Genomic DNA, 5208 nt, shown 5'->3' on the forward strand with positions numbered 1-5208 from the left:
CAAGACTTTAATGGGACTTAACCGGGACTTGCCCGGGACTTGACTTGGACCTCACCAGGACCAACTTGGGACCCCATCGGAACTTGATCGGGACTTTATTGGAAAATATATATAACAAAATAAAAAATATATATATTTTTCGCGCATGTGGTAAACGCCATCAAATGTTTTCAATAGAAAACATTCAGAGAAAATGACTTCCCTAAAAATATTTTCCGCCAGGACCTGCACGAGTCTCGGTCAAGTCCTGGTGGGGTCTTGGGCAAGTTTTGGGCGGGTCTCGGTCAAGTCCCGGTCAAGTCCTAGGTGGGTCCCGGCGGGGTTTCGAGTAGGTCCCGATGAGGTCCTAGGCAAGTCCCAGGCGGGTCCCAGTCAAGTCCAGGGCAGGTCTCGGGCAGGCCCCTGTCAAGTCCCAAGTGGGTCCCGGTCAGGTCCCTATCAAGTCCCGGGCGGGTCCTAGGCAAGTCCCGTGCTAGTCCTGGTCAAGTCCCGGGCAAGTCCTAAGCAAATCCCGGGCAAGTCCCTGGCAAGTCCTAGGCAAGTCTCGGGCGGGTGCCGATCAAGTCCCAGTGAGGTTCTAGTCAAGTCCTGGGCAGGTCCCGGTCAAGTCCTAGTGGGTCCCGGGCAGGTCCCAGTCAAGTCACGGGCGAGTCCCAGGCAAGTCCGAGCTAGTCCTAGTCAAGTCCTATTCGGGTCCTAAGCAAGTCCGAGGCGGGTCCCTGCGGGGTCCCAGGTAAGTCCCGGCAGGGTCCTGATCAAGTCACAGGCGGGTCCCGGGCAGGTCCATTCCGGTCTTTGGCAGTTCTAGGCCAAGTCCCGGGTAGGTCCCGGTGGGGTCCAGGGCAAATCCCGGTCTAGTCTCGAATGGGTCTTGGGTAAGTCCCAAGTGAGTACCAGGTAGTTCCTGGCAGTTTCGGGCGAGTCCAATTCAAGTGCAATGGCGTCTCGGGCAGGTCCTGGTGGGGTTTTGAGCGGGTCCTGGGCAAGTCCCTATCAAATCTTGAGTGGGTTCCAGGAAGTTCTGGCGAGGTTCTGGGCGAGTCTTGGCAAGGTCCGTCCATTTTTCGAAAATTAAAAGGGAATTTTCGGTCAAAAGGAAAATATTTTTCGTTGACCACTATTTTAAGTTGAAGTAAACACCGTAAAATGTGGAAATCATTTTCTGGAAACCAATTTATGTCAAAATAAACAGAGCCTAAGGCTCCGTTTATTTCGTCGTAAAGGCTTCACTTATTTCGACGTAAAGGCTTCGCTTATTTCGTTGTAAAATGGTTTCCGTCGGAAAATATTTTCTGGGAAGCCATTTTCCCTGAAAATGTTTTCTGTCGAAAATATTTTACGGCATTTACTGTGCGCACAGGAAAAGAATTATATATATATATTCCCCGCCGCCGAACCCACTCGGGACTTGCCCGAGAGCTGCCTCGGTCCCACTCAGGACCTGCTCAGGACTTTATTGGAAAATATAGATATAAAAAAAATATTTAAAAAAAAATTATTTTCAGTGCACGCGGTAAATGGTGTAAAATGTTTTCTATTAGGGACAATGACTTCCCTTAAAATATTTTCCGCCAGGACTTGCTCGGATCTCGGTCAAATCCTGAACGGGTCCCAGTCAAGTTCTAGCGAGGTCTCGGGCAAGTCCCGATTACGTCCTGGGCAGGTACCTGGTAGGTCCCGGCGAGGTCCCTGGATAGTCCCGAGCGGGTCCCGGTCATGTCTTGGGTGGATCCCAGCTGGTTCCCAGGTTCCCAGGCGGGTCCTAGTCAAGTTTTGGGCGGGTCCCGGCGAGGTCCCGGGATAGTCCCGAGCGGGTCCCGGTCATGTCTTGGGTGGATCCCAGCTGGTTCCCAGGCGGGTCCTAGTCAAGTTCTGGGCGGGTCCCGGTGAGGTCCCGAGGGGGTCCCGGTCAAGTCTATAGCGAGTCCCAGCGGGTCGGCGGGTCCGGGTCAAATCGTGGGCGAGTCCTGTGTAGGTCCTGGTGGGGTCCAAGGCGGGTCTTGGTCAGGTCCCTGTCAAGTCCCGGGCGGGTTCCAATCAAGTCCCTTTCAAGTCCTGGGCAGGTCCCTACGGGGTCCTAGGGGGGTCCCAGTCAAGTTCCAGTGGGGTCCCGGCGAGGTCTCGGGCAAGTCCCGGGTAGATCCCTGTCCGGTCTCAAGCAAGTCCCAGACGGGTCCTAGACAAGTCCTGGACGGGTCGCAGTCAGGTTTAGAGCAAGTCCCGGGCGGGTCACAATCAAGTCCCGGGTAGGTTCCAAGCAAGTCCCGGTTGGCTCTTAGGCGGGTCTTGGGCAAGTCCTGGGTGGGTCCAAGGCAGGACCCGTTTCAGTCCGATCAGGTCCCGGGCAGGTTCTGGCGGGGTCCCGAGCGGGTCTTGGGCGAGTCTCGAGCAGATCCTGGGCAAGTACCGGCAAGGTTCTGGGTGGGTCTTGGTAAGGTCCGTCGATTTGAGAATGAGATGCTAAAAGTCGAAAAATGGTTTACCGTAAAACATTTTCCAAAAATTAAAGAAGAATTTTTGGTCAAAAGGAAATTATTTTCCCCTAACCACTATTTTACGTCGAAGTAAATACCGTAAAATGCAAAAATCATTTTCTAGTAACCATTTTATGTCGAAATAAACGGAGCTTAAGAAACTGAGAAACACATTCCCATCCATGTAGTAATCTTAGCAACATCGATTCATCTAGCTATAAAAGAAAAGACAAAATAAAGAAATTTAAATGAAAAAAGAAAATAGAAAAATACATGAAGATCATACGGACCACTAAAGCCCTAAGGAATTTCGCTCTTATTGATCACTTGAAACTTTTACATTACAAAATAGTCATATTTATAGGAAAATTGAGATAGATATGTATGATAATTAAATATGATTACAATCATATCAATAAAATCAAATCATTACAATCAATTACAATTAAATATCTTAAATCAAATCCCATAATATCCTCTAACATGGTTGTGTTAAAGGAAAATGTTAAGGTCACAACATAAATCCAACTTATGGCCAACTTCTCTCTTATGTGTCATTTAAATAAAAAAAAATTGATAAAGAGGATTTTGAGATTCTGAAAATTTGGAAAAAAAAAAACAATTTGTTTGGTTTAAAATTCAAATTTTTTTTACACGTAGGAGAGAAGTTGGCCATGAGTTGGGTTTGTGTTGTGTCCGTATCAAACCTCTGTGTTAAATATCAATTATTTCTAAAGCTTAAATAGATAAGAAGTGGTAAATTCAATTATATAATTAATATTTTTTTCAATCCATTCACATGAGAGTTCAAACTTTCACAACACGTAAAATATATAATTAAAATATAAGAAAACACATGAAGTTAAGATTGAACTTTGTTTTATTCTAATATCACATTAAAGGATCACCACTTGTCTAAAAAAAATAAAATTTTATAGTTAACTAATATTTAACACAAAATGGCGGCAATAATCTCAAAGTTAAAAGCCGGCAAGCAGTCCAAAATGTAAAAGAGAAGGCCATTTCGCATTGCCGTCCATAGACGGTCAAAATGTGAGATCTTTGACTTATAAATACCCACCATTAATTCTAGTTCTTGAGACCAACAACACATTAAAGAGAATCAATGGCATCTTCCCAATATTTCTTCATCCTTGCAATCGTAGCAATTCTTGTCCCTTCAATTTTGGCCACAGAATTTGTGGTTGGTGATGACAAGGGTTGGACCATTAACTTTGACTACCAAGCTTGGGCCAGGGAAAGGACTTTCATGTCGGTGACACTCTTGGTAAATTAACTTTATAAACTTTTTGTACTTACCATATTTTTTATATAATTTTTTAGTTTTATTTGCCCATGTTTGTTTTCAAATCAATACTTTGTTAAAGTATTGATTAAATTTACATATTTCTATCAGCTTAAACTTTTAGAATAAGTGGTGATTTAACATGATAACAGAGTCATAGGTCATGAGTTCGAACTTTAATTCCGTCAATTCACTCCAATTTAATTAAATATTTTAGGTGTTGGATCTCACCTATTCAAATGGAGTTTGAGACTATACGTGAGGATGAACGTTAAAATATTGATTATATCTCATCTGAATAGAAAGTTTTTTCCTTTACAAAAAGTCGACAGGGAACCACTCCCATAGCATTACTACAATTTTAGTAAAGGAAAATCATTTTCATTCGGATTTTGATACATAGCATTACTCGACTTTGAGGCTATCTTGTTTTTAATGGGTTGCTAGTGGATAATTTTTGTTTCTTATTGAGTTTGCAGAAAAATATATATATATTTTAAATGTATTTATTTTAAGTTTGATTGATGATGGAAGAATTAACTTTTTGGTGCAGTTTTCAAGTATAAAGAGGGACTTCATAATGTTCTTAAAGTCAATGGAACTGGCTTCCAACAATGTGTTGCACCATTGGGAATTGAGGGCCTGATTAGTGGAAATGATGTGATTACATTAGCAACCTCAGGAAGAAAATGGTATATTTGTGGTGTTGCCAAACATTGTGAGAATGGAAACTAAAAACTTGCCATAACAGTGTTGCCTCAGACAATGTCTCTAGCACCTTCTCCTATTTCAGCAGCCGAGGAATGCATTAAACCTATATATTATGGGTGGATAATGATTGTTTTTGGCATCCTTGCCATGGTCATGGTTTAAAGTTAGATCAATAGTACTATAGTTAAAATTCTCCTTTCATGTTTGTGGAGTGTATTGAATTCATTAAGTGTTTGCATTGTATTGGATCTGAATTTATTGATTTATAGTAGTATGTGTGTTCTGAAATATAAACCATGTGTGCTCTATATTTGTACCAAATACGATGTTTGAGCGTATTTGTTAAATTATCTTGCAAACAGCAGGTGTGGTTTAGGCAATTTAACATTATATAAGAGAGGGTGGAAATGGCTTTTAATAGAAGTTTTGGCATTTTATCAACTCAAACATAATTTGATTGTTTATAGGACAATAATGCTAATACCTACAAGTCTTTGCTTTTAGGCTTATTTAAAAGATGAGGATCCACTATAATTTTGTTGTCCATATTTTAGAGGAGGCTATAGAGCTCACCTGCTTTGAGCAACTCGGGGAGTAATGCTAGAAATTACTCTTGTATTTCTCTTATATCACTTTGAAAATGATATGGCTTCTAAAATCATTGTTGGGTTTGTAATTGATCATTATTGAATTTAATTAAATAGTGATTTTAAAAGC

At 42.0% G+C, this 5208-nt stretch overlaps 1 pseudogene; it reads left to right on the forward strand.

Moving 5' to 3' along the window:
* Positions 1–3600: 3600 nt before the first annotated feature.
* On the forward strand, positions 3601–4653 carry LOC132190821 (blue copper protein 1b-like; annotated as a pseudogene).
* The last annotated feature ends 555 nt before the right edge of the window (positions 4654–5208 follow it).

The sequence above is a fragment of the Corylus avellana genome, chromosome ca8, assembly GCF_901000735.1.
Source record: "Corylus avellana chromosome ca8, CavTom2PMs-1.0".
Lineage (NCBI taxonomy): Eukaryota > Viridiplantae > Streptophyta > Magnoliopsida > Fagales > Betulaceae > Corylus > Corylus avellana.